This window comes from Manis javanica, chromosome 5, assembly GCF_040802235.1.
Source record: "Manis javanica isolate MJ-LG chromosome 5, MJ_LKY, whole genome shotgun sequence".
Taxonomy (NCBI): domain Eukaryota; kingdom Metazoa; phylum Chordata; class Mammalia; order Pholidota; family Manidae; genus Manis; species Manis javanica.
The window spans coordinates 9,136,527-9,154,882 of record NC_133160.1 but is presented as its reverse complement, the minus strand read 5'-3'; the positions used below and the strand labels follow the sequence as shown (position 1 = coordinate 9,154,882).

The 18,356-nt window shown below is 49.5% G+C and overlaps 1 long non-coding RNA gene across 1 annotated transcript; it reads left to right on the top strand.

Moving 5' to 3' along the window:
- Positions 1 to 2,744: 2,744 nt before the first annotated feature.
- On the top strand, positions 2,745 to 6,956 carry LOC108399989 (uncharacterized). Its single transcript, XR_001853787.3, has 3 exons — positions 2,745 to 3,013; positions 4,147 to 4,325; positions 4,428 to 6,956. It is a non-coding gene; the product is annotated as an uncharacterized lncRNA (long non-coding RNA).
- The last annotated feature ends 11,400 nt before the right edge of the window (positions 6,957 to 18,356 follow it).

The window sequence follows — 18,356 nt, the reverse complement described above, 5'->3', positions numbered from 1 at the left end:
GCTGGGGTGGGGACACGCCAGCATATGAGGAAAAAGCGAAAGAGGAGCTAAATCAAAGCAAATAGAAAGCGTCCAGGTGGCCATGGGGAGGAAGGCCCAGCGAGGCTGTAAGACATCTGGGCTGAAGGAGACCTTGAATCACCAGGGAAGCCTTTTATTAGAATCTCTTCCCTCTGATAGCCTCATAAATAAGAAACACAGGTATTTCTGCTGAGACGCCACACACTGTGCTGCCCAAACAACCCGACTCAACACCAGAAGTATCTGGAAGGACAGGGGCACCCTTGGGGCCCCGAGCTGGCCCTCTAGCTGTGTTTACAGCCCAAGGACTGTCTCCATCTCTCCCTCACCTTGACCATCATCCCTTTCCTGTCTCTGAAAGGTGGACAGCAGTTGAGAACTGGTCTGGACGTCCACATGTCTCAAACCCAGAAAGTGGGATAGACGCAGGTGTATGAAAACCAGAGCTGTGAGGGTTCTTGATCCATCCAGCCCAGGGAACGTTTACTGAGCTCGTGCTGTGTGGCAGGCATGAACTCACTGAACCTTCGCAGCAGCCCTGCACTTACCATTTTATGGAAGAGGCAACTGCAGCACAGAGAGGTTGTGCAGCTTGTTCCAGATTACACAGCTAGCAAGTGGCAAAGGTGGGATTTCAACCCCAGCCACCTGGCTCTAGAGCACACCTTCTTAGCCACTAGGCTACACTGCCTCTCATGTGCCATCCCAATTGCTCTGAGCTCTCCATCAAATAGCTATTCGTTTCCTGCCTTATTCCATGCACATGGCTCTTGCTGAGTAGTGGGGATGGGATGGGGACCCAAAACATGGACCTCACATTCTACCTGGTTGACAAAGCCACCTCAATGCCTTGGGAAGCAGAGGGGAGCTATAGGGGCAGCAGGAACTGTCTGCGGAGACCATCCATGGTGGAGACCTCCTGGAGGGTGGTCAGCGCGGAAGTCTCAGCTGCCTCATCTATAAAATGCAGCTACCCCTCCCTCTTAGGGAGACATGAGGATCTGATGTCACTCACTGTGTCTAATGAAGCACTAAATGCAGTGCCTGGTATACAGTAAGCGCTCGATAATGGTACTAAAATTACTATTATTATGTTGCCACAATATATAGCAGTTATGTAAGTACCCAGATCAACCAAAGATAACATTTCAGAGGCTTCCCATCCCTTGTAGAATAAAATCCAAATATCGCACTATGGCCTGCACAGTCAGCCTCCAAGGAGGTCCCAGTGGTGCCTGCCTGGGTGTTCCTGCTCCTGTATAGTTCCCTCGCTTTCTGTGTAACTCTAGGGTACTGCCAGCAGTGATGGATGTACACCAAAATGGTGGTGTCTGACTTCTGAGGCCAAGGCCTAAAAGACAGGTGGTTTCCACCTTTCTTTCTGGGATCACTTACTTTGGGGACAGTCAGCTGCTATGTTGTGAGGACAGTCAAGCAGCCCTTGGGAGATGTCTGCATGGTGAGGAACAGAGGCCTCCTGCCAATAGCCACGTCTTCAGATTTTGCAGCCACATCACCCAACTAAGCTGCTCACAGTCCACAGAAACTGTGAGATAAAACACACTTGTTCCTTTAGGCCATTAAGTCTGGAAGGAACAGCAGATAACTAACACAATGGTCTCCAAGACCCAACCCTTCCCACCGTGTGAGTTCATCTCCCTCCCTCTCCCATTCATCCCTTGTGCAGCCTCGCTGCCCTTCCCCAGCCTGGTCCCACCTGGTAGCTTCTGGGCTACTTACTCCTTTGTCTGGAGCCCTTTGTCCCATGGTTTCTCATGGCTGGTTGCTTTCATCCTCTTGGTCTCGGTTCAAATGTCATCCTACGAACAATTCTTCCACGACTCTCATCACTAAGGTAGGTTTCTGCCCTGAAGAAGCACCCGGCCCCACAAATCTCACAGCACCCTGTTGTTTTTCCATAAAACATTTACCAGTTACTACAAATTATATATTCATTCACGTATTATATGTCTCCCCTGTCCCCCAAGTTAAATATAAACTCTAGAAAGGCAGGGACTTTGTTTTATTCACTGCTGTCCCCTCAGCACCTAGAATGATGCCTGGCATATGGCTGGACCTAAAAAAGGCTTGTTGAGTGAATAACAGAATACGAACTTGTCTTCTCTGTTTGTTTACTTAGCTATGATTCATCTCCCCTACAAGACTAGGAAAACAGGGACATGCCTGTCTCACTGCAGGCTTGGAATGATGTCCAGAACCAGTGGGTACTCAGTAAATAATCCTATCTCATGTCAATAGAGTGGTGTCTCTATGATAGGCTGTCTCCCAAGCCTAAATCATTCGGTCCTCACAAACACTCTATGGGATGAAGACCATATTATCCCCATTTGCAGGTGAGGAAACTGAGGAACAGAGACCCCAGGCCATCAGCTAGCAAGCAGCAGAGGATGAACTTGGACAGTGGCAGCCAGGCTCCGGAGCCATACTCCTAGGTCTTTCAACATTTGTTGATGACTGGCAGGGAGGTATGACTGCCACCTTCTCAGCTGGCCAATGAGGCCCCTCACCCCATCACATGGCTGAGGAGGTGGAGGAGATGTTCAGCCGGGGTTGGCAGGGGCAGGAACGGGGCGGTGGCTGGGCAGTCGCAGAGGCCTTCCCCGTTTACAAGGATGGAAAGGTTCACTTCATCCGGAAAGAACTCCCAGTTCTGTGGTTGTGGCAGAGAGCAAGGTGTCTCCCCAGCCTGGTTCATTTCAAAATACATTGTCTTGCTTTTAATAGCCTCCCGGATCCACTCTTGGAGGTTCTCATGACTGACTGTTCCCAAAATAATACCCAGAGCAGCTTTTTCCAACTCTGAAGTGCTGAATCTTGCTGCCTCCCAATCAGCCGCTGGCTGCCACTGAGCCCTGGTAATCCCAGGGTCCCCCAAGCCGAAGGTGACCCAACAGGGAGGTTTCCAAGGCATTTGGAGAGATCCCCAGACGATCCCTGCCAGCTCACAGAACTGCTGACAGCAAGTTTCCAGGTAAAGCCGGCCCCTCCATGGGGCTCCCTCCTCTGGTCCAAGACTGCTGAACTGGGATGGGACAAGAGGCCAACAGCAGCCCTCGGAATGCCCCGGGCCCTCAGAGAAGGGGGAGGTTTTCCTAGAAGCTGGAGAGCTGATGTGGAACAAGAGGGAACTGGTTCGGCTTGCCTTTTTCCTTGGGTGGGTAGAAAAAAAGAAAGCGGGGAGAAGGGAAGATTGATCTCGTGTGCACTCCTCTGAGAGCTAAGCCTGCAATATTGTTTTGTTAAAAGATGCACTGAGATGCATGTAACTCGGATTTTTCTCCTCATATTTTAAAAATAGGCTATCTTGTTGCTTTATTTATTCATCATGTACCTGCAATATTCTGGGCAATGGGGATGCAGCTGTGAACAAAACAGGTGCAGATGCTGCCTTTATTGAGCTTACAGTCTGGGGGTGGATCATGAGTGAACACATGAATACAGACACCCCCACTGAGTGGTGATGTGTGCCCCACAAATACATAAAGCGGAGTGAGAAGACAGAAAGGGATGGGGAAAGGAGCTGGTGTTAACCAGGGGGGTCAGAGGCTTCACTGAAGAGGTGACACTGAGCAGAACTGAATGAATATGAGAACCAGCTCTGCAGATAGCTGGGGAAGTGCCCTGAAAACAGAGGGACAGCATGTGCAAAGGCTCTGAGGACGTGTCCTCTATGGTAGTGAGCCTGCTGTCACTGCTCATTCCTTTAGGCATTTGACAAGTTTTCTGTGGCCCTGAATTTGCTGCTGGAGATACAATGGGAAAACAAGACAGTGCATGTCTTCAGAGAGTGCTCCATTCAGTGCAAGCAAGAGAGGTCAACATATATGACAAAGCATGATTCTAGTCCTACAATGGGAGAAACTTAGGGAGTCACAAAACACATGGAAGGGGCAAAATAACCTAGTCATGGGGGTAGGGGTGGGGCCTCCACGAACAGTCATCTGAACGACAATAATAGTCACTAAAATTTATTGACTGTTTATACTGTGCCCTATTCCAAGTGTTTGACATGTATTAACTCATCTAATCCTCATAATCTTTGAAATAAGTTTAAATAATTTCCCTTTTCAAAGATGGGAAAAGAGGTTAAATACCTTGCCCTAGGTCACATGGTGGAAGAGCCCAGAATCGAACCCTTAAAGAGACAGGACGTCTTCTCCACTTCTGCTTCCTGCACAAATGGGGACTTGATGCTACGAGCTCAAACAGCCATTCTGGACCATTTTAGAAACTCCGTTAAAGAAGACAGAGCTGCTAGACAGAAGGTCGCTAAGGATTCCTTGGTAAGAAAAAATAAATATCTAACTTATTTAAGCTACTGCAATTTGGGAATCAGCACAAGAGCTAAACTTGTGTCCTAACCAATATGGATTTTATTTTAATAGTACGAAGACATCAAGTACAGAAACATTGAGTGACATGATCAGAAGTGCACTTCAGAAAGATGGCCACAGGTGGAATAAAGAGTCGGGCTCCAGAGCCAGCTGGCCTGGGTACAAATCCCAGCTCTGTCTCTCCCTAACTTTGTCACCATAGGCAAATTACTTAGCCTCTCTCTACTTCAGTTTCCTCATCTGCAAAATGGGGGTAATACTACCCAACTGGAGAGCTGTTGTGAGGAGTTAGCACATCTAAGGGTGTTTAAAATAGCATCTGGTACATATTAGGGAGCCTTAGGTTCCAGGAGTGCAGCTGTAGGAGGACTCCTCTTACCTGGGGCCTTTGATCTTGATGAAAAGGACACTGGAACCTCCCTCTCCCAGTAGGCACTGGCAGGTACCTGGGAGACTAGAAGGTGTCCAGAGGCAGCACCAAGCCTTCACTTGCAGTCAAAGGAAATGGGCCACGAGAGAGCAGACCTGGATGAGGCACTAACCACAAATCGCACCACGAGGCCCTGGGCACTGTATCTAGAGTGGGGTGCGGCCCAGGCCACAGGGCAGAGAGCCCCCTTGGCACAGTCCAGCCCAGAAGCCATGCCGGGGAGCCTCACGAGGAAATGGGCAGGGGCCCTGCTGGGAGAAGCATGCCCCCCTGCCCCCCGCAGCTGGTTCCCCAGGAGATAAGAAGCCCAAACTTCCTGAGGATATGCTCTGGACCTTCCCGCCGGCTCCTCCGGGCTTGTCAAAATATTTCTGTGTAGAGCCATCCCTGTTTTTCCATTAATAAAAGTATTTTTGGGCTCCCGGCAACAATGAGTGAGTGTTACAAAAGAGGCTGGGCCTTCCAAGGTAAACACAGCTCGCCCAGGCCTGGGCTGGTGGCTCTGGGCTGCCGAGCAGGGGAGCGCCTGTTCTCATTAGGGGGCTGCCTGCATGATCCGGTGGGCTCTCAGCCACGATCTGGGCCAGGGAGAGCTGGCTCTGCAGCTTTGCACCTCTCTGGGGAAAACAGAGTCTCACAGTAGAGCAGAGGAATGGCGCCACTGCTGTTCAGGATCCCTTGGGCTTTTCTGGTGCCAGGCATGCTGCATCCATCCATCCTTCCCTCCAGTTGGTCAGTCAGTCAGTCAACACACATATATTGAGGTCCTGCTCTGGGCCCAGCACCAGTCTCTGGCCTAGAAGAGTGAAGCTTTGTGGGTCAACAGATGTGGAAGCAGGTGGATCCACAGGGGCCGTGGCAGGTATGGCCCCAGGGTGGTCATGGTAGATATCTGTCCCCAGGAGAGGACAGACGGGAGAGGACAGATGGGAGAGACTGTGGGCTCTGGGTTCTAATTCTGCTCCACCACTTTCTGACCATGGACCTTGGGCAAGTGACTCAACCTTCCAGGGAGTCAGTTTTCTCATCTGCAAAGTGGAGACAGTAGGAAGTCAATATAAGGAATATGATTAGAAGAGAACAGTGCACATTGCACAAGTGTTTGCTATAAAATAATTGTTAAAGCAGTCAATATTTGTGAAATGAAAAAATAAATGGATGGAGGGAGTCACTGTGTCAGGGACTGTATTAGCAATCTATTGTTCAGTCACCCCAGAACTTAGTGTCTTAAGACAACAATACACATTTATAATCTCACACAGCTTCAGTGAGTGAGAAACCGAAAAGTAGCTTGGCAGGATGGGGGGTTGGCGTCAGGGTCTTTAACTGCACTGAAGTCAGCTTGCTGGGCAGGGCTGCACCATCTGAAGGCTTGACTGGGGCTGGGGGCATCCATTCCAAGGTGGCATCCTCCCATGGCCGGCATGTGGGTGCTGCGTGTCAGGGGGAGGTCTTGGTTCCTTCCCGTGGGCCTCTCCTCAAGGCTGCTTGAGTGTCCTCATGACATGGCAGCTGGCTTCCATCAATGAATGAATGAAGAGAAAGAGAACCAGGCAGAACCACAGGCCATGACCAATCACAAAAGCCACTTCTGGTACTTCCACCACATCCTGTTCCTTGATGTGACTTGCTAAGTCTAGCCCACATTCACATGGAATTAGGCCCAGCCTGGCTTTCTGAAAGGCAGTGTGTCAGAGAGCTCACAGATAATGTTTAAAGTCATGACAGTGACCAAATAGATTCTCTAAAGAGACCAGAAGGCCCCCAGATACTATCTCCCCCAGACCAAAAGAGACCATTGCAGGAGTCCATTTATTTGAATGCTGGAACATTCCAAACTAATCTCATCCAAGTAATGAGACCAACAGGTGGCTGGGTAGCAGAGGAGGGGTCAACTGCAAAACGCAGTGATGTTCTATATTGACTGGGGTGATGGTCAAAATCAATTGAATTATATACTTAAAATGTGCATTTCATAAAGTGTAAATTTAATTTAACAAAGTTGACTTTTAAAAATACCAGCTTCCTGACTCACGACACTAACCGTTCCTACAATTTCTTTGGTCTAGGTCTAGTGGTGGACACACTAGCACCATACTGGCCCAATGTCTGTTTTTATAAATAAAGTTTTATTGGAACACAGCCATGAACATTTGTTTATGGACTGGCTAGGGCTGTTTTTGTGGCAACAGAGACCATAGGGCCTGCAAAGATGCAAACATCTACCATCTGGCCCTTTACAAAGTTTGTTGATCCAGTTCTAGAGGAAAACTAGGAGCCTAATAGTACTTTACATGCATCAGTTTTCAGGGCCAAATGTGCCCAAGTTTTCAATCTTTTTACCCAAAGGCTGCTGCAGCCCCCAGCTCACGTGTGTGCATGGCACCTTCTCTCAGCAGCACCAGGTGTGGGAAAATCCCTTGATTTGCCCCATTAGGGATCCCTTTGACATTTCTTTACAAGTGCCTCGCACAGCACAGCCCGTAGGGTCTGAGCTGCTGAATCAAGAAGGAAGGGGAATGGAAGCCAGCCCCGTGGAGCTGGAGATGGTGGCAGCCCTCCTTGGGGAGTATTTACATTCCATAAATTACATTTATCTTATCTACATTCTTCCTTCCTTCCTCCCTCCCTCCCTCCCTTCTTCCTTTTTCCCTCTTCCTTTCTGCAAAGATGCTCTGGTCCACAGGATTGGCTGTGTAGGCTGAATTCTCTCAAAGTGATTCTTTTCACAGCGCTGACTCAATTTGTAGTCAGGCAGGCAGTATACGGTTACACTGTAATCAGCTTTAAGAGCAAAACTAATTAAACACCGAATGGGAGCTCTGAATGAAAGGCTGCAGGGAGGGCCCTGCCTACCACAGGCCTCTCTCCCCAAACCTGGGAAGTCAGAGCCTGTAATGCAAGAGAAAGACAATCCCAAGGTCCCAATCCTGCAGACCCTAAACCCTGACTGGAGGGGCCTGCGGGCAAGAGGGCCCTTATGGCCCAGCCTGCTGGGGGCCCTCCTGCAGAAGGCTTCCTCTGATCGTCACCGGCTCTGCCCCACCCTTGACATCCCCACCCTCCTCTTCTGGAAATAGTGCCCCAGTTCGTATTTGAGATCAAACCTTTCTCTCAGCTCATGCAGGGGCTGACTGCATCCCCAGCTCTTAGGGTAGGCCTGTGGCCAAGGTCCTCAGCTCAGCAGCATGCAGAGTGATTGACGCAGGCCAGTGAGAATCAGCTCCAGGACTTCCTGGTTAGGGAAGAGAACCTCACTCACACATACAGTGTCTCCTTCCTCCTGAGATACAAGGATGTAAGCCTGGAATTGCTATCAGCCATCTTGACGTATCGCACTCAATAAATATAGCAAGGTGTCAGAGAATGCGAGCAACAGAGGGGAAGGCCAAGGCACAGAAAGAGATTAAGTGCTGCTAATGACATTTGAGCCCCTGAATCCAGCCACACCTGAAGCCATGGGGAGCGAGGGAGGGCAGGAAGGAAGAGAGGAAAAAAGAGGTGTCATGTGACCAGGGCCTAAGCCAATAAGCGCTCAGAATTCCCCTGAGCACCCTGATTGGTTCAGGGATGAGCACATCACCTGTCAGGGCCAGTGTTATAGGAGGAACCGTCAGCTGGGCTCCAGACAGACACATTGTTTTCTGCTGGAAATGAAGATAGAAGGGTGTGGCAAGCTGGAGTAGCCTGCGCAGGATGGCAGTGCGGGAGAAACCCAATCCTCGTCACAGTGTTTGAGCCCCTGAACCCAATTAAGCCTGAAGTCTGGCCCTGGACTTCTCAATAATAGACTCCCTTCTACTACTTGGATCAGTGCGTAAGGTTGCGCAGGGCATGGGTTAAATTGGAACTTCAGCTAAACAACAAATAAATTTTTTAGCGTAGCATGTCCTATGCAATATTTGAGAATTACCCATACAAAAAAAATTATTCGTTGTTTATCTGAAATTCAAACTTAACTGAGTATCCTGTGTTTTATCTGGCAACCCTACCAGTGTGGGCCAGGTTTCAGATTCCTTGAACTCAAGAGTGTCTTAACTGATGCCCAGCCCCATCCCCTTCCATGAGGGCACAGAGGCACCCACTGGCACTGCCTCCCTTTGCCGAGCAGCCCCAGGGCCCACAGCTGGAGTTTGCACTGTCATGCCATCGCCCTCTGTTGGGTTATTTGTCCTCGGAGCAAGGACACTTCCCATGGCCACCCTCCTACAGGAAGTGCCTACTATCAGTCAAAGGCTATCCAGGCATCTCCCTGCTTCCTCCCCTTGGTGTTATTCCAGGAGGTAAGCAACCTACAGTCCTGATCATATAAGTGAGTAAACTGAGGCTCAGAGGTCCAGTGACTCACAAACAGTCACACAGCTAATAAATGGTGGTGTTGTGTTTCATACCAAGTCCAGGTTTTAGGAATTACACTTCCAAGCAGGAGAAACTAGGGAAGTAGCTGCTCCCGATGGTCCTTTAGAGGAAGCCTTGTGGCTGCCCTCGGGATGGAAGCAGGAGCCCGGGGAGGTCTGAGTCATGGGGCTGGAACAGCAGGAAACCCAGCAGGCTCCTGCCCTGAGGGATTTCAGGGCCTGCGCAGAGGGAAAGGGGAAGGACTTTGAACAAGCTGTCCTGCGACAGCCAGCGACGTGGAGGGAGCTAGGAGATGGGGAAGGGGACCCCCTCACCTCCGGCCTCCTCGGCCTCTCCCAGGCCCCTCTCAAGGGCTCCGCACTTCGAATTTTGCTTCTTTCTTTCTTTGTTGTTACCACTTAAAAATAAATAAATAAATAAAGTAAACCAACAAAGCAAACATCTGGAAAGCTTTGTGGAAAATGGCATCTTGCTCTGAGGACCCACCCTCCCTGGAGTCAGAGCGCTAATGCCCAGGGGACTTGCAACTGGCCCCCAAATGCTCCTCGAGGAGACACAGGCCCCTCTGTTCTCCTACCAAAGCCCTGTCTTCGCCCAGGGTCATGTCCACTCCCCCCAGGGGCTGGCTCCTAACTCGCAGGCCTGACCAAGTGTCCCCCAGGCTCTTGGGCCTCCCTGCCTCAGGCCTAGCCTTTCCCCAACCCTGTCTCATCAATCGCCCTCCCACTTGGGTCTCTTCTCCACTGCCTTGTCTCAGACCCTCACCTCGTTTCTCCTGACGCATCACCAAAGGCCCTCGGCCCATCAATGTCATCTCTGCTTCCCCTCCAACCAACCCCTCTCTCACCACCACTGCCAATGACATCTTCCCAAAGAACAGTTTGATGAGAACATCACCCCCCTGCTCAACAACCTTCCGGGACCCGCCATGGGCTCCTGAAACAACTAGCAGCTCCTTCACGGCAGGGTAGAGCCTCCCTGTGATGGGGTCCACTGTTTGGTTTTCCAGCATTCCTGTTCTCGTCTTTGGCAACCCCACTCTCGGCTTTCTTGGGGGAAGGGAGAAGTGGCACCCTCCCCCCTCTGAATCCACGTGGTCTGGGGGCTGCCCTCAAGTCCCAGGTCCAGCTGATGAGTGAGCTACATTCCCCTGGATGCAGGAGGTGGTTCAGGATTGGCCACAGGACAAGGTCAGGCCCACCACAGCCAACCCCAGGCCCGGGGCTGGAACTTCTGAGGGGCGCCTCCCTCCTTTTCTCTTTCTCTTTTTCCCTCTTTCTCTGCTTCAGAGTTGCCAGGCCTAAAAAATGCAGGCCCAGAGCCACTGAGGACCATCTTGCCACCACAAGGGGAAAGGCAACTCAAGGGAAAACAGAACTGGGAGACCAAGAAAGAAGTGGTTTTTACAATATCTTCAAGTCCCTGGATACAGCTGTGCCTGAAGCCACTACATCCCTCTTTTTTTCAGGTCTGAACTAGTTTGACGTAAGTTTCTATCACTGGTAACTCAGTGATATGGTTCCCATTTCCTTTCCCACTCTTTCCCTACATGTCTCTAGGATTCTGAGAAAACAGCCTCTTGGACAGAGAACAGCACACAGCCCACCCTCCAGGCTCTTAGTCCTGCTGCTTCCTTGACATGACCTGCCCTTGTCATACCACTGCTTACCCAGGCTCTCATCCTCCTCTAAGCCATTTCCCGAGCAGGTCCTCCTTTCTTGAGCATCTCTGAGCGGTCATTGCTTTGCTTTCAGTCCCTACACAAACATTCTCAAATGACTTTCCCCCATCCTTGCCTTCTGGTCACCTCCTACCCCGTTCCAGAGACAGGGGCTTAGATGACAAGGCGACATCCTTGTTCCGCTCTCTCCCAGCTCAATGTGTGATGCAGAACAGCAGCTCAGTAAAGCGTCTTCGCACGCATCGCCCCCTGGGGGAGCGTCCCAAGACTCACTCACCTGAGGCCTTGACTGGGACACCCTGCCTGCCAGGCAGCCATTACCCCATCTTTTCATACCAGCACCCCAATTTTCCTTTGGGGAACTACTCCATCTCCACTCTCATCTGTGGCTTAGGCAGAGCTCACCCCTCCTTGCTGACCCCAGTAGTGGCATGTGACCCCCGAGCTGGCCCCCAGCCACAATAATCGTCTCAGGACGGAACACATGACCCACCAATGAGATTCAACCCCAGCGCTTTTGCTGGAGCTGCTGAGAAGGGGACACTGTTGGCTGGGTCTGGAAAACGAGTGGAATGTGATCCTGGGCTGCTGGGGCCACCAGGTAGAGAGGCTCTGCCTTAGAAAAAAGCTAACATAAAGCAAAACAGAACCAGGAGACAGAGGCAGATGCCTGATGTCATTTTCATCCAAGATCCAGCAATGCCTGAAGTCAGCCCTATGCTATGATTTTTAGGAACATAAGACAGTAAATTCCCAACCCATCAGGCTTTTCTCACTTGCAACCATGAGCCTCAGCTAATACAACTTCTGAGTCTTTCTCTCCATCATCAGGCCTGACCCAGAGCACAAGTGGTCCATAAATAGTTGGTGATTAACCTGGGGCAGGGCGTGCTCTCTGCCCTGTCGTGATCCCCTCTCACTCCATTTCACATTCCCAAGTCCTAATCGAGCTGAAGTACCCCACCCTTCAGGTTTCAGCTTAACTATGACTCCCAGAAAGACTAAATACTCCCAGAAAAAAGGGAGGTCTCCCCTCGGCCTCCTAACACCCCAGGCTTCTTCCCAGTGCTTCTCACAGTGGCCAGTTGCCTGCTTGTTGGTGAAAGTCATTATTCTACGTCTGTCTCCCCTCCAAGCTGCAAACAACCCCAGGTCAGACATTGTCCCATTTGCCACTGCACTCAGGGCCCAGCACAGAGCCTGGCGCACAGCAGGGGCTCAGCAAGCGGCCACTGCATCAGTAATGCGCGGACACCTCTCGGAAATCAGTTCAAAGAATATGTCTCCCATGTTTCTCAACTTGAATAAAGATAGTGGGACCACATCTCCTATTAGAACCTGGTCTCTTGAAGAGGGTTCTAGGGAGAACCAGGCTTGGGAAGGCTTGAAGAGAAATGGCCTCTCTGTGTAAGTCCACAAGGATATGAGCATATTGAAGTTGATCAGAAAGCCCAACACAATTTGTGATTCATTACTGGAGACCCTAGCCACACCCTGAAGCAAATGTCAAATTTCACACATTTAATGAACTCCATACTTGAAATATGTGGCCTGTAAAATCTGATTTACACTGCCGTAAAAAATCCTTGGTGCCTAAAAAGCAATGTGAAAAGTATATATTTGTGCTTAGAAAAGGGTCTTTTTTTTTTTTTAGACATTCATTCACTCCAAGGCATATAAATGTTCCCTAAAGCATTATTTCAATTGCAATATTTCTTTCAGCACCTCAAATTTATTCACCAACTTTTGAGAAGAGTGGCTGTGTTAGGTCACACTTGAGTCAAAAGGTGCCCTCATGTAAAGGCCAGCTCTTGGGAAGGTAAGCGGGGTTGACAGCTGTGCTGGGGACAGCCCCACCCCCCCACCCCCGGGCGGAGCAGGGCTTACCTGGCCCTGTAGTTAAAACCTGCCTTAAGTCAACACTGGTGCAGCCATCGTGCTTGGTAAGATGTTGTGTTTTTTTTTTTCTCAATTCAGCCATAACCCTTACTTATTGGACACTATCACCTGGTGTCTCTTTCCTCTCCAGGTCAGCTGCTGCCTTGGACACATTTTAGGAAGGGTCAGAACCTGGGGCAGCTGAGTTACCTGGCATGTGACAGATGGCCTCCCTCTGACGTGCTCCAGTGGTGGCACCACTGACCTTCATGCACACCGTCCAGCCTGAAAAGGATGCCGTGACCCCCATCTTCAAGCTTTCCTGGCTCGAGAATTCTGTCCCACAGGACCTGTGTGTGACCCTTGAGCGAGAGCATAGCCGACCTCTCTGGGTGGGGTCAGCCATCTGCCACCCCTCTCCCTGCTTCAGGGAGAGCAGGGGTCACTTCTGATTGGCCTGTGTCAGCTCCCCTCCTGCTGGTGATTAGTTTAGGGGTGGGTGTGGATCCCAGCACTGGCCAATGAGATGTAAGAGGGAACTCCGAGAAGTTTTCAAAAGCTGACCAAAAGCGAAGGCCTAGAATAGCAGGTCCTCCTTTTTCTAAAATGCCAGCAGAGATTCTTTGAGTCTTCCTGGTATATATAATTCAGCGCTTCACTTGACAAAACAAGGACTGCAGCCTGGAGAGGTGACATCCTGAGCAGGGCGTTCAGTGGCAAAGCCAACATCATCACTGCAGCAGGAACGAGTTACTCTGACCTCTAAGCTCTTTCTTGGGGACACAAGAACAATCATTTGGAAGAATCGCCTCTTTCCCGTGGCAGACATTCTGGACAACTGTCTGTCAAAACGTCCTGCTGTGTGACCCAACCTGGGTCCCTGAGATTCTCCCATGGAGACTTTCCCTTTTGAGTGGCGCAAGGGGCTTTAGGGGAGTGGGGGGCACAATGCAGCTGGAGGTGACAAAACAAGCTGCTGTGACCTGACGGAGGTGGACAACCTCCTGCTACCTGCATCGCCAGCATGTCCTGGTTCTTGACAGTCCCAGGCCGAGTCCCATTCTGCACGCCACTCCCCATCCTGGCAATAAATCTCCCTCCCTCTTTCTTGGCTTAACTTTGCCAGCGCTGATTTCAGTTGTGCATAGCCACAAAGCTGTAACCGATACAGAATGGCTTCATATGCTCATGTCCCATGCCAGACTCTTCCCATGCGTCACCACATTTATTTCCTCCATGTAGTATCAATTAGGGACTGGGCATACATACACACACAGACCCATGCCCATTTCACAGATAAGAAATCTCAGGCTCAGAGGGCAATATTTGCCCAACATTACATGGTGAGTAAGTTGCCAGGTCTGGTATTTCTCTCCTTGTTAGATGAGTTTAACTCCCCTAGCCCCACACGGTTACAGATAGCACAAGCGGAAGTGACTAAGACATCGCGTACACATCCCCATTTGGAAGCCACATGGCTCTCAGAAGCCTCCTTTTTGAGAGGTATTTCCTGGGCCCAGGGGGATTCTTTCAAGAATTAAAAGAGCTTTCTCAAGGACTGAACCAGCTACCAAAAGCCACAGTCCTGGACTTGGAGAAAGAAATCAGTCATCCTTGGGGCAATGTGGTCTGGGGCATGAGCCACATCCTTGACATCTCTGGTGATGGGAATCCATGACTCTCAGATCTGGGGTCTCTTAGTGTGATACACAGTGGGTCCATGCTCTAAACTGAGCCTGAAAGGTCAGACAGCAGTGAGCTCTGGCATGACAGAGACAGGCCCATGGGGGTAAACAAGGTACCTTCCTACTAGACAAGAAGTCACTTCCCACCACGCATCAGAACTGGCCACCATTGCTCCTTCTGTTCCTCAAAACACTGAAATCTTTTTTGCCACAGGGCATTTGCACATGCTATCTCCTCTGCCTGGAACACATTCTCCTCACATCTATGAATGCTGGTTCCCCTCATCTTTCAGATTTAAGCTCAAAATCCGCCTATTCAAGGTCACCCACCTTGAATGCGCCTGAAACAGCCACGCCACACGCACCCCCCCATCCCCCTGCGCCACCCCACTCTGCTCGGTCTCCCTAATGGCATGCTGGACTGACTTCATTGTATTTATTGTCATTATTATATTTATCACTGTGAAGTTACATTCTTAGCTTACTTCATTTACTTAGTCCATTGAACCACCACTACGTGCCACCTTTCTCCAGGTATTCAGCATAGCAGTAAGTCAAACGCCTGCCTTCACAGGGCATGTGTGTTAGTAGACAAGACTGAATACAATGCTTCATGGCATTAAGCGCCTGAGGACAATGACAGCAGGGTAAGGGGTTAGGAGTGGCAGGGCTGTAACATCAGATGGTGTGGTCAGGGAAGGCCTCCCTGAGAAGTGATTTTTGAGCAAAGGTCTAAAGAGGCTTGTTTATTTCTCCCCCGTCTAAGACAGGAGCTCTGTCAGAGACCCGGAGCCATGAATGTTACATCCACAGTACCTTGAAGCCACTTGGTCTCCAGCAGGCGCTCAGTAAATAAATACATGGACGCAGAATGCTGCCTCCAGACAGCCCAGGGGCTCTCTCCCCCAGGAGACAGCATCACTGTGATGACTCACGGCTCAGGGCCTCTACCCCGGCCTGAGGCTGATTCTGCTCATACTCAGAAGGTGGGAACAGCCACAATGACAGCAGCTAGAGAATGTGGCAATTCCCTGGAAACTGCTACGTCAGGGATGGAGGTGAAGGGGGTCATAGGAAATGATGGGAGTCAGATAAATGGAGCTTTCATGCATCATCTTCTGTTGGCATTTCTCAACCATTCGTGACATGCCATAAAGGAATGCAGCTTGCTGGAGAGAGAAGGGAAGCTGTTGCTTTTACCAGGAGCCTTGAAATTGAGGGTTGATGCAGATTATAGCTCACAAGGGGCAGCTCCTTCTAAGACAACAGACCTGGGTTCCAATCGTGGCCCCACCTCTTAGGTAGGAGCCATGTGACCCTGACCCTCTTAAAGCCTTGCCTGCATAAGAGATAACAATAGTCCTCCCCTCTTCAAAAGATTCTGTGTGTAAAACACTTTGCATATAGCCAGAGCTGCTATTCATCCAAGACCCCACAAACCAGACCAAGAAATGATTTGATGCAAATTAAAACCACAATGAGGTACCAAAATGCACCCACCAGAGTGACTAGAATTAGAAATATTGAGAATAAAGAGAGTGAAATGACAAGCTATAGGTGGGGGAAACATTTTGCACATCACATATTAAACAATATACCTGTATCTAGAACATATAAAGAGCTCTCAGAACTCAACAATCAAACAATCTAATCAGAACTCATAAAACCTAGTTTTTAAAAAATGGTCAAAGGTCATGAACACCTCGCCAGAGAAGACATGTGGCTGGCAACCAAGTGCATGAAAGCATGTTTAATATTATCAGTCACCAGGAACATACAAGGAAAACCATAAGAGATACCACCGCACGTGTACTAGAATGGCTCAATCAAGAGTACTGACAATGCCACGTGCTGGTGTGGATGTGGAGCAACTGGAACACTCACGCATTACTGATGGGGGAGGCAAAGATGATCCAGCCGCTGTAACAGTGTTAATTGAGATATAAGTGACATATTATGAAATTCACCCATTCACACACAAGCAAATGGCTTTTATTATATCGATAGCCGTGCAATTATCATCACACTCCAATTTTAGAACAATGTCATCACCCCAAAAAGAAATCCTGTACCCATCAGCTGTCACCCTCATTCCCTCCAACCATTGCAGCCCTAGGCAATCATTAATTTAATCTCTGTATTTATGGTTCTGCTTATTCTGGACATTTCCTATAAATGGAATCATACAACCTATAAATGGAAACATACAGCCTATAGTGCCTGGCTTATTCCACTCAGCATAATGTTTCTGAGGTTCATCCATGTGGGGCCTATTATCAGTACCCCATCCCTTTTTACAGGCTGAATAATATTCCATTACGTGGATAGGCCACATTGTGTTTATCCTTCATCTGCTGGACATTTGGGTTGTTTCTACTTTCTGGCTTCTGGGCATGGTGCTGCTCTGAACCGTGTGAGCCTGATTCAGTCTCAGCCTCTCTAGGTAATGCTTTTCTCACCTGCAATCTGGGGATAAGAACACTCAACTCACAGGATTATGAGGTGTAGGTGGGAAAGTCATGATAAGGCAAGGCCACTTTTTTTCGGTCAGGTTCCTGAATCTTCTAGAATCCATTCTTAAAACTCCATGACTTAATGCCACTGAACCACATATATAAAAATAGTTAAAATGGTAAATTTTATGTTATGCACATTTTACCACACACACACAAACAATCAAGAAAACTCAATGTCACAAAGGTTGAGTGAGCTCTAACATGGGCTGGCTAAGGATAAGACCATAAGTTAGTCCCTCCCAAGCTGTCCCCCCAGACCCCTTGAGAGCAGAGCCAGAGAGGGAGACCCACTTGCATGGGCCCCAGTCACTCCTCCCCACCACTGCTTTCAAGCCTCCTAGTTTATTTTTTAGAACTGGAGCACATTTTGCCTTCATGTAATTAATGCATTTGCTTTCATGTGAAAAAAAAAGTGTTAAATGATTTAGCAATTCAAAGACTTACTCTCCATTCTTCCTCCCAAGGCACTGAGTCAATGGAATTTTGGGAAGCCCTCTTTCTCCTTGGGCTACTTCTGCCCCAGGCCTGAAGGTGGTGAGCTCCCTGAGGGATGCCAGGCCAGGTTGGCATTATGGTAGCAGGCATTTCCCCTGCAGAGCACAGGCTGGGAGGATGAGGCCCCCGATGGGTATTCAGAGGCTGAGCGCCTGCAAAGTTGGTGAAAGGTTGGGGGAAAAACCCAAAGTGGGATACTGCTTATGTGCCCAAACTTCCAAACCTCGTAAGAATGCTACCCAAACAGGTGACCTCAGCGTTGGTAGAAAACACACGCATGAACTCATTTTTGAGTTTGGGAGAGACAATGCCTACCCCCATCTGCAGCCTGCCTTCCACTCAGAGGTCTTGAGGGGTGGCCACAGATGCCATTTCTCTCTTGCACCATCGCCAACAGCATGAACCTCCCCGCTGACCTGCGCAAGTGGGGTTCTCACTCCCAGTACCAGGTGAGGAAATGAGGCTCAGGCAATTGAAGGACTCAGCCCCCTATCTCCCAGTTAGTAAGTGTGGGAATTGGTATTCAAATCAAGTCTGGCTCAGTTTCCGCTGGGTCCACAGAACATTGCTGTGTGCTGCACCTCCAGCCTCAAATTCCAGCACATCCCCTAAAATGACATTATGTTCCTTTCTCCTCCCATCCCCTTGAGGGCCCAGAAGGAAGGTACTGCTTTGCTGGGTATGCTCCTCAAGCATGAAGCCACTTAAGAGCAAAAGTCTCCACGTCTGCATAAGTCAGCCTGGCTAGTGGATTTTCTTCTGGCCTGATTTTCTCTAATTCTGGTGGTGATCAGCTGCCTAATAAAATTATGCTGAGTTATGTGCATCGAGAGTAGCATCTTACACTCTAATTATTGGCCAGGTCTCTGAAGAATTCCTGTGTAATTTCCAGAGTAATCAACTCACCTCTTTCTTTGGGTCTGATTAGTCGTTTGG